The 10,910-nt window shown below is 63.7% G+C and overlaps 3 pseudogenes; all 3 read left to right on the plus strand.

The window, feature by feature from the left end:
* The first annotated feature begins 2,723 nt into the window (after positions 1 to 2,723).
* LOC142863338 (uncharacterized) lies at positions 2,724 to 2,842 on the plus strand (annotated as a pseudogene).
* Positions 2,843 to 6,629: 3,787 nt separating this feature from the next.
* On the plus strand, positions 6,630 to 6,748 carry LOC142863339 (uncharacterized; annotated as a pseudogene).
* A 3,779-nt stretch (positions 6,749 to 10,527) lies between these two features.
* Positions 10,528 to 10,647, plus strand: LOC142863369 (uncharacterized; annotated as a pseudogene).
* Positions 10,648 to 10,910: the final 263 nt, after the last annotated feature.

A 10,910-nucleotide genomic window follows, 5' to 3' on the forward strand; every position in this document is an offset into this window, starting at 1 on the left:
CCCACCCCATGCCTAATGGATGTGTATGCCCCTCCCCTCCCCCCACCCGCCCGACACCCACCCGATGAAGGTGATTCCTCTCTGTCCACTTAGGCGTCCATCCGTTCGTACCAATTTGCTGGTGAGCGCGCTCACGTGGTGCTCGTGTGTCCATTCTTGGGATACCTGGCCTACTGGAACGGGTTCCAGCTCTGGCCAGGAGAACACGAGAGGCGCCCTCTCACCGCTGCTCCTCACAGCCGAATGGCACTCCGTGGTGTCCACGCGCCACATTTTATTGATGCACTCCTGGATGGATGGGCACTCGGGTCGCTTCCACGTCTTTGCGATTGTGAATTGTGCCCTAACTGTCACCCTAACCCTTACCCAGCCCGTCTCCTCTGCCCCTGCCTGACGCACTCCTCCCCGGCCAGGCCCGTCACTGTCCTGGGCCCCCGCCTGACCGGCTCCTCCCCGCCCGGCCTGTCACCGTCCTCTGCCCCTGCCTGACATGCTCCTTCCCGCCCGCCCGGCCTCTCACCGTCCTGGGCCCCTGCCTGACCGGCTCCTCCGTCGCCTGGGCCTTCCAAGGGCTTGGTGTGGACGCTGCTTCCAGGAAGCCCACCAGAAACCCGGCAGCAGGGTGGCCGCAGCAGTCTCCAGCAGCCGTCCCTAAGTCGCGTGAGTGCGGGGGACGTGCCCCCGCTGTGCCGCGGGGGCCCAGCCTGGTGTCTTCCCTGAGGCCCTGCGGCTGCCGGCTGGGCTGCCGCTCCCCGCAAGGGGAGAGCCGCGGAGGTGGGGACCGCCTCCTGATGGGGACGTACACGCAGCTCTCCACGCAGCTCTCCACGTCGGATTCCGGGGCTCTCTGTCCTGCCCGAAGGCCCAGCTGGCCTGCGGGTCCTTAGAGTGGCAAAAACATCCGAAAACTGAGATTGAGGGTCCGGTGGGTGTCTGCACTTTTGTGCTGGGCACCCCAGGGAGGCCCGGGGGCTGGCTGGACAACGTGGTCTGCTGGGCGGGGGGGTTGGAGGAGCAACTGATGCCCTTTGCACTTTGGGTAGCAAGAGTCTGAGGTGTCTCTGAGCCCTGTGCCCTGTGGGGGGGGGCGGGGGGGGGAGGAGGAGGAGGAGGAGGAGGAGGTGGGAAGGGCCGGGGCCTGCAGTCCTGTTCCCGGGGTAGCACGGCAAGTGGCTTCTTCCACAGGCTGCTTGGCCTGGGCTCCCTGCACCTGGGCCTTTGGAGGACCGGCCCTGTGCTTGCCAACACTTCCTGCAGGGACCCAGAGCTGGGAGGTGGCATCTCTCAGCCCTGGGTCGGGCAGAGCCCCAGCGGGCCATGCCCACAACCTCTCTCAGCACCGGTCCCCCAGAAGGCTCCTTTGGGACCAGGATTCTCTTGCGGTGACTCTTTAAGGTCTGGCCCCTGGATGGAGGGGCACCAGGAGTAGAGGAGCAGGAAGGGGAAGGGGGTGGCCATGCGAGGGGACACTTTGAGGCCGAGTCCCAGCTTCAGCCTGATCCTCCTGGGAACCCCGCTCTGAGACAAGGAGCCGGGCTTCGCATTCCCACAGCAGCCAGTCGTGGGCTGAGGACACCTGGGGCGTTGGGAACTCCCTGGCTTCTCCTTGGTTTAACGTCTAGAGCTGCTTGTGAATCGCGCCGCCACACACACCCGAGCGCAGGTGTCTTCCGCACAGACTGCGGGCCTCGCTCTTCTGAACGCCGCTAGCTCGCCACCCACCCACGGGTGAACCTGGTCAGGGTGCTTTCTCTAAGGGGCAGACTCTTTTCCGGGCGGGCTACCGGTGTCTCTGTTTGCTCGTTTCTTTCTTCCATTTCGGGAAAGTCTTCCTTGCTGGGTGTGGAAATCTCCTATGCCTTCCCTCGCCTATTCTGTCAGCTTTCAAATTCTCTTTCAGTTGCCACCCTCACAGATGGATTAGGAAACTCTTTCCGGTGCACTCATTAGTGAAATGACCTCCAGGAAGCTGGAATCCAATATCTAATGGCCGATTTTTAGCGAGTCCACACGCCAGGGTGGTCGGGGTCCAATGCAGCCCCGGCCAGGCCCAGGCCCCTTGGACTGGGCCACAGGAGGACACGGAGGAGGGTCCCGGCCCCCACGAAGCGGTGCCGGCAGTTCTCCACGGGCTTGGGCGTTTTCCAGAGGTAGGAGATGGAGGGGACTGATTTCTTCAGCGCCCCCCAAACCACGCCACCCCACCCCACCCATGGGACACATCCCCAGAGAGAGACGCCCCATACACTGGCTGTGCCCCAGCCCTGGCCCGGGGGAATAGGCGGCAGCCCACCCACAGGGCTAGGGGGCGGGCGCAGCTGAAAGGGGTTGTGGGGGAGGGCGGCCCCTGGCTGGGGTCAAAGGGCGAGCGTCCCGCGCGTGCGCAGTCAGCGGCAGGCAGCGACGCGCTGGGGGTGGGCAGCGGGTAGGTGAAGGAGGCCGGGCGAGGAGACGAGGGGGGCTGGGAGGGCTCCACCTTGGCGAGTCCAGCCGTGGAGGCGCATCTTGTGTGGGTGTGAGTGAGTGTGAGTGTGTGTGTGTGTGTGTGTATAGAGAGACAGCCCCCGCCCCGCCCCGCCCCGCCCCGCCCATCACCCCCGTCCCTGGGAGCCCGCGGGACCCGGCCGGGGAACTCAACCGGCCCGGCCCGGCGCGGGAGGCGGCGGCGGGGAAGCCCAGAGAGGCTCGGCTTCTTGAGCGGGGCAGGGGCGCCCTCCGCCGCCGTCTAGGGCCACACCACCCTGAACGCCCCCGATCTCGTCTGGTCTGGGAAGCTAAGCAGGGTCGGGCCCGGTTAGTACTTGGATGGGAGACCGCCTGGGAATACCGGGTGCCACAGGCTGCTGCTTTTTTTTTTTTTTTTTTTTTTTGGCCTCTTGTTCTGTCCCCTTTCTGGGAGCGCGGCGGCGGCCCGGGGTGGGGGTCACCCCCACCCTCAGCGCCCGCGCGGTGCCTGGCGCCCCAGCCCGCACCGTGGGGCCTCCTCTTGTCCCAAGCCCCGACACCGCCGCTACGCGGCAGCATGCGTGGCATCTGGACTGTCAGGTCTCAGACCAAAGGTCTGCTCTGTGGGAACCGACACGCTGGAGGAAACCTTGAGAGTCTGAGAGGGGAGGGAGTTCCAGAAGAAGGCCAGGATGTCATTTTGAGGGAGTATGTGACCAGAACTCGTCCCGTTGCTTTTGGGGTTCTATGGGCTACACGCAGGAATCTTTGGTGGTGGCACCTGATGTTGGGGGATCCGGAGTCACACCCAGACCTGCTCCACAGGCCTCCTTTTACTTTTCTCTTCGGATTCATTATTTTTAAAAAGTGTCTCTTACCTCTAGGATTGCATTTTCTTTTCTCTCTCTCTTCAAGCAGATGATGGGAGTACAAGTATTCAGGTGACATGTCACGCCCGTGCCCCCCTCCCCCCTGCGTTCTTTTTTTTTTTTTTTTTTTTTTGAGACAGAGTCTCGTTTTGCTGCCCAGGCTAGAGTGAGTGCCATGGCGTCAGCCTAGCTCACAGCAACCTCAATCTCCGGGCTCAAGCAATCCTGCTGCCTCAGCCTCCCGAGTAGTTGGGACTACAGGCATGCACCACCACGCCCGGCTGTGTTTTTCTATATATATTAGTTGGCCAATTAATTTCTTTCTATTTTTAGTAGAGACGGGGTCTCGCTCTTGCTCAGGCTGGTTTCGAACTCCTGACCTGGAGCAATCCGCCCGCCTCGGCCTCCCAGAGAGCTAGGATTACAGGCGTGAGCCACCGCGCCCGGCCCCCCCTGTGTTCTTATTCATATACCTCTCATGTTGTTCCAGCGTATTGTGGGGGTACCAATGTTAAGGTCGGGTGCCTTGCCCTCTCCAAGCCTCCCCCCTCGGGTCAGAGCTTCAAGTGCGCCCATCCCCCAGTCGGTGCGCACCCACCCCATGCCTAATGGATGTGTATGCCCCTCCCCTCCCCCCACCCGCCCGACACCCACCCGATGAAGGTGATTCCTCTCTGTCCACTTAGGCGTCCATCCGTTCGTACCAATTTGCTGGTGAGCGCGCTCACGTGGTGCTCGTGTGTCCATTCTTGGGATACCTGGCCTACTGGAACGGGTTCCAGCTCTGGCCAGGAGAACACGAGAGGCGCCCTCTCACCGCTGCTCCTCACAGCCGAATGGCACTCCGTGGTGTCCACGCGCCACATTTTATTGATGCACTCCTGGATGGATGGGCACTCGGGTCGCTTCCACGTCTTTGCGATTGTGAATTGTGCCCTAACTGTCACCCTAACCCTTACCCAGCCCGTCTCCTCTGCCCCTGCCTGACGCACTCCTCCCCGGCCAGGCCCGTCACTGTCCTGGGCCCCCGCCTGACCGGCTCCTCCCCGCCCGGCCTGTCACCGTCCTCTGCCCCTGCCTGACATGCTCCTTCCCGCCCGCCCGGCCTCTCACCGTCCTGGGCCCCTGCCTGACCGGCTCCTCCGTCGCCTGGGCCTTCCAAGGGCTTGGTGTGGACGCTGCTTCCAGGAAGCCCACCAGAAACCCGGCAGCAGGGTGGCCGCAGCAGTCTCCAGCAGCCGTCCCTAAGTCGCGTGAGTGCGGGGGACGTGCCCCCGCTGTGCCGCGGGGGCCCAGCCTGGTGTCTTCCCTGAGGCCCTGCGGCTGCCGGCTGGGCTGCCGCTCCCCGCAAGGGGAGAGCCGCGGAGGTGGGGACCGCCTCCTGATGGGGACGTACACGCAGCTCTCCACGCAGCTCTCCACGTCGGATTCCGGGGCTCTCTGTCCTGCCCGAAGGCCCAGCTGGCCTGCGGGTCCTTAGAGTGGCAAAAACATCCGAAAACTGAGATTGAGGGTCCGGTGGGTGTCTGCACTTTTGTGCTGGGCACCCCAGGGAGGCCCGGGGGCTGGCTGGACAACGTGGTCTGCTGGGCGGGGGGGTTGGAGGAGCAACTGATGCCCTTTGCACTTTGGGTAGCAAGAGTCTGAGGTGTCTCTGAGCCCTGTGCCCTGTGGGGGGGGGCGGGGGGGGAGGAGGAGGAGGAGGAGGAGGAGGTGGGAAGGGCCGGGGCCTGCAGTCCTGTTCCCGGGGTAGCACGGCAAGTGGCTTCTTCCACAGGCTGCTTGGCCTGGGCTCCCTGCACCTGGGCCTTTGGAGGACCGGCCCTGTGCTTGCCAACACTTCCTGCAGGGACCCAGAGCTGGGAGGTGGCATCTCTCAGCCCTGGGTCGGGCAGAGCCCCAGCGGGCCATGCCCACAACCTCTCTCAGCACCGGTCCCCCAGAAGGCTCCTTTGGGACCAGGATTCTCTTGCGGTGACTCTTTAAGGTCTGGCCCCTGGATGGAGGGGCACCAGGAGTAGAGGAGCAGGAAGGGGAAGGGGGTGGCCATGCGAGGGGACACTTTGAGGCCGAGTCCCAGCTTCAGCCTGATCCTCCTGGGAACCCCGCTCTGAGACAAGGAGCCGGGCTTCGCATTCCCACAGCAGCCAGTCGTGGGCTGAGGACACCTGGGGCGTTGGGAACTCCCTGGCTTCTCCTTGGTTTAACGTCTAGAGCTGCTTGTGAATCGCGCCGCCACACACACCCGAGCGCAGGTGTCTTCCGCACAGACTGCGGGCCTCGCTCTTCTGAACGCCGCTAGCTCGCCACCCACCCACGGGTGAACCTGGTCAGGGTGCTTTCTCTAAGGGGCAGACTCTTTTCCGGGCGGGCTACCGGTGTCTCTGTTTGCTCGTTTCTTTCTTCCATTTCGGGAAAGTCTTCCTTGCTGGGTGTGGAAATCTCCTATGCCTTCCCTCGCCTATTCTGTCAGCTTTCAAATTCTCTTTCAGTTGCCACCCTCACAGATGGATTAGGAAACTCTTTCCGGTGCACTCATTAGTGAAATGACCTCCAGGAAGCTGGAATCCAATATCTAATGGCCGATTTTTAGCGAGTCCACACGCCAGGGTGGTCGGGGTCCAATGCAGCCCCGGCCAGGCCCAGGCCCCTTGGACTGGGCCACAGGAGGACACGGAGGAGGGTCCCGGCCCCCACGAAGCGGTGCCGGCAGTTCTCCACGGGCTTGGGCGTTTTCCAGAGGTAGGAGATGGAGGGGACTGATTTCTTCAGCGCCCCCCAAACCACGCCACCCCACCCCACCCATGGGACACATCCCCAGAGAGAGACGCCCCATACACTGGCTGTGCCCCAGCCCTGGCCCGGGGGAATAGGCGGCAGCCCACCCACAGGGCTAGGGGGCGGGCGCAGCTGAAAGGGGTTGTGGGGGAGGGCGGCCCCTGGCTGGGGTCAAAGGGCGAGCGTCCCGCGCGTGCGCAGTCAGCGGCAGGCAGCGACGCGCTGGGGGTGGGCAGCGGGTAGGTGAAGGAGGCCGGGCGAGGAGACGAGGGGGGCTGGGAGGGCTCCACCTTGGCGAGTCCAGCCGTGGAGGCGCATCTTGTGTGGGTGTGAGTGAGTGTGAGTGTGTGTGTGTGTGTGTGTATAGAGAGACAGCCCCCGCCCCGCCCCGCCCCGCCCCGCCCATCACCCCCGTCCCTGGGAGCCCGCGGGACCCGGCCGGGGAACTCAACCGGCCCGGCCCGGCGCGGGAGGCGGCGGCGGGGAAGCCCAGAGAGGCTCGGCTTCTTGAGCGGGGCAGGGGCGCCCTCCGCCGCCGTCTAGGGCCACACCACCCTGAACGCCCCCGATCTCGTCTGGTCTGGGAAGCTAAGCAGGGTCGGGCCCGGTTAGTACTTGGATGGGAGACCGCCTGGGAATACCGGGTGCCACAGGCTGCTGCTTTTTTTTTTTTTTTTTTTTTTTTGGCCTCTTGTTCTGTCCCCTTTCTGGGAGCGCGGCGGCGGCCCGGGGTGGGGGTCACCCCCACCCTCAGCGCCCGCGCGGTGCCTGGCGCCCCAGCCCGCACCGTGGGGCCTCCTCTTGTCCCAAGCCCCGACACCGCCGCTACGCGGCAGCATGCGTGGCATCTGGACTGTCAGGTCTCAGACCAAAGGTCTGCTCTGTGGGAACCGACACGCTGGAGGAAACCTTGAGAGTCTGAGAGGGGAGGGAGTTCCAGAAGAAGGCCAGGATGTCATTTTGAGGGAGTATGTGACCAGAACTCGTCCCGTTGCTTTTGGGGTTCTATGGGCTACACGCAGGAATCTTTGGTGGTGGCACCTGATGTTGGGGGATCCGGAGTCACACCCAGACCTGCTCCACAGGCCTCCTTTTACTTTTCTCTTCGGATTCATTATTTTTAAAAAGTGTCTCTTACCTCTAGGATTGCATTTTCTTTTCTCTCTCTCTTCAAGCAGATGATGGGAGTACAAGTATTCAGGTGACATGTCACGCCCGTGCCCCCCTCCCCCCTGCGTTCTTTTTTTTTTTTTTTTTTTTTGAGACAGAGTCTCGTTTTGCTGCCCAGGCTAGAGTGAGTGCCATGGCGTCAGCCTAGCTCACAGCAACCTCAATCTCCGGGCTCAAGCAATCCTGCTGCCTCAGCCTCCCGAGTAGTTGGGACTACAGGCATGCACCACCACGCCCGGCTGTGTTTTTCTATATATATTAGTTGGCCAATTAATTTCTTTCTATTTTTAGTAGAGACGGGGTCTCGCTCTTGCTCAGGCTGGTTTCGAACTCCTGACCTGGAGCAATCCGCCCGCCTCGGCCTCCCAGAGAGCTAGGATTACAGGCGTGAGCCACCGCGCCCGGCCCCCCCTGTGTTCTTATTCATATACCTCTCATGTTGTTCCAGCGTATTGTGGGGGTACCAATGTTAAGGTCGGGTGCCTTGCCCTCTCCAAGCCTCCCCCCTCGGGTCAGAGCTTCAAGTGCGCCCATCCCCCAGTCGGTGCGCACCCACCCCATGCCTAATGGATGTGTATGCCCCTCCCCTCCCCCCACCCGCCCGACACCCACCCGATGAAGGTGATTCCTCTCTGTCCACTTAGGCGTCCATCCGTTCGTACCAATTTGCTGGTGAGCGCGCTCACGTGGTGCTCGTGTGTCCATTCTTGGGATACCTGGCCTACTGGAACGGGTTCCAGCTCTGGCCAGGAGAACACGAGAGGCGCCCTCTCACCGCTGCTCCTCACAGCCGAATGGCACTCCGTGGTGTCCACGCGCCACATTTTATTGATGCACTCCTGGATGGATGGGCACTCGGGTCGCTTCCACGTCTTTGCGATTGTGAATTGTGCCCTAACTGTCACCCTAACCCTTACCCAGCCCGTCTCCTCTGCCCCTGCCTGACGCACTCCTCCCCGGCCAGGCCCGTCACTGTCCTGGGCCCCCGCCTGACCGGCTCCTCCCCGCCCGGCCTGTCACCGTCCTCTGCCCCTGCCTGACATGCTCCTTCCCGCCCGCCCGGCCTCTCACCGTCCTGGGCCCCTGCCTGACCGGCTCCTCCGTCGCCTGGGCCTTCCAAGGGCTTGGTGTGGACGCTGCTTCCAGGAAGCCCACCAGAAACCCGGCAGCAGGGTGGCCGCAGCAGTCTCCAGCAGCCGTCCCTAAGTCGCGTGAGTGCGGGGGACGTGCCCCCGCTGTGCCGCGGGGGCCCAGCCTGGTGTCTTCCCTGAGGCCCTGCGGCTGCCGGCTGGGCTGCCGCTCCCCGCAAGGGGAGAGCCGCGGAGGTGGGGACCGCCTCCTGATGGGGACGTACACGCAGCTCTCCACGTCGGATTCCGGGGCTCTCTGTCCTGCCCGAAAGGCCCAGCTGGCCTGCGGTCCTTAGAGTGGCAAAAACATCCGAAAACTGAGATTGAGGGTCCGGTGGGTGTCTGCACTTTTGTGCTGGGCACCCCAGGGAGGCCCGGGGGCTGGCTGGACAACGTGGTCTGCTGGGCGGGGGGGTTGGAGGAGCAACTGATGCCCTTTGCACTTTGGGTAGCAAGAGTCTGAGGTGTCTCTGAGCCCTGTGCCCTGTGGGGGGGGGCGGGGGGGGGGAGGAGGGAGGAGGAGGAGGAGGAGGTGGGAAGGGCCGGGGCCTGCAGTCCTGTTCCCGGGGTAGCACGGCAAGTGGCTTCTTCCACAGGCTGCTTGGCCTGGGCTCCCTGCACCTGGGCCTTTGGAGGACCGGCCCTGTGCTTGCCAACACTTCCTGCAGGGACCCAGAGCTGGGAGGTGGCATCTCTCAGCCCTGGGTCGGGCAGAGCCCCAGCGGGCCATGCCCACAACCTCTCTCAGCACCGGTCCCCCAGAAGGCTCCTTTGGGACCAGGATTCTCTTGCGGTGACTCTTTAAGGTCTGGCCCCTGGATGGAGGGGCACCAGGAGTAGAGGAGCAGGAAGGGGAAGGGGGTGGCCATGCGAGGGGACACTTTGAGGCCGAGTCCAGCTTCAGCCTGATCCTCCTGGGAACCCCGCTCTGAGACAAGGAGCCGGGCTTCGCATTCCCACAGCAGCCAGTCGTGGGCTGAGGACACCTGGGGCGTTGGGAACTCCCTGGCTTCTCCTTGGTTTAACGTCTAGAGCTGCTTGTGAATCGCGCCGCCACACACACCCGAGCGCAGGTGTCTTCCGCACAGACTGCGGGCCTCGCTCTTCTGAACGCCGCTAGCTCGCCACCCACCCACGGGGTGAACCTGGTCAGGGTGCTTTCTCTAAGGGGCAGACTCTTTTCCGGGCGGGCTACCGGTGTCTCTGTTTGCTCGTTTCTTTCTTCCATTTCGGGAAAGTCTTCCTTGCTGGGTGTGGAAATCTCCTATGCCTTCCCTCGCCTATTCTGTCAGCTTTCAAATTCTCTTTCAGTTGCCACCCTCACAGATGGATTAGGAAACTCTTTCCGGTGCACTCATTAGTGAAATGACCTCCAGGAAGCTGGAATCCAATATCTAATGGCCGATTTTAGCGAGTCCACACGCCAGGGTGGTCGGGGTCCAATGCAGCCCTGGCCAGGCCCAGGCCCCTTGGACTGGGCCACAGGAGGACACGGAGGAGGGTCCCGGCCCCCACGAAGCGGTGCCGGCAGTTCTCCACGGGCTTGGGCGTTTTCCAGAGGTAGGAGATGGAGGGGACTGATTTCTTCAGCGCCCCCCAAACCACGCCACCCCACCCCACCCATGGGACACATCCCCAAGAGAGAGCGCCCTACACTGGCTGTGCCCCAGCCCTGGCCCGGGGGAATAGGCGGCAGCCCACCCACAGGGCTAGGGGGGCGGGCGCAGCTGAAAGGGGTTGTGGGGGAGGGCGGCCCCTGGCTGGGGTCAAAGGGCGAGCGTCCCGCGCGTGCGCAGTCAGCGGCAGGCAGCGACGCGCTGGGGGTGGGCAGCGGGTAGGTGAAGGAGGCCGGGCGAGGAGACGAGGGGGGCTGGAGGGCTCCACCTTGGCGAGTCCAGCCGTGGAGGCGCATCTTGTGTGGGTGTGAGTGAGTGTGAGTGTGTGTGTGTGTGTGTGTGTATAGAGAGACAGCCCCCGCCCCGCCCCGCCCCGCCCCGCCCATCACCCCCGTCCCTGGGAGCCCGCGGGACCCGGCCGGGGAACTCAACCGGCCCGGCCCGGCGCGGGAGGCGGCGGCGGGGAAGCCCAGAGGAGGCTCGGCTTCTTGAGCGGGGCAGGGGCGCCCTCCGCCGCCGTCTAGGGCCCACACCACCCTGAACGCCCCCGATCTCGTCTGGTCTGGGAAGCTAAGCAGGGTCGGGCCCGGTTAGTACTTGGATGGGAGGACCGCCTGGGAATACCGGGTGCCACAGGCTGCTGCTTTTTTTTTTTTTTTTTTTTTTTTGGCCTCTTGTTCTGTCCCCTTTTCTGGGAGCGCGGCGGCGGCCCGGGGTGGGGGTCACCCCCACCCTCAGCGCCCGCGCGGTGCCTGGCGCCCCAGCCCGCACCGTGGGGCCTCCTCTGTGTCCCAAGCCCCGACACCGCCGCTACGCGGCAGCATGCGTGGCATCTGGACTGTCAGGTCTCAGACCAAAGGTCTGCTCTGTGGGAACCGACACGCTGGAGGAAACCTTGAGAG

The sequence above is a fragment of the Microcebus murinus genome, chromosome 21 (assembly GCF_040939455.1).
Source record: "Microcebus murinus isolate Inina chromosome 21, M.murinus_Inina_mat1.0, whole genome shotgun sequence".
Lineage (NCBI taxonomy): Eukaryota > Metazoa > Chordata > Mammalia > Primates > Cheirogaleidae > Microcebus > Microcebus murinus.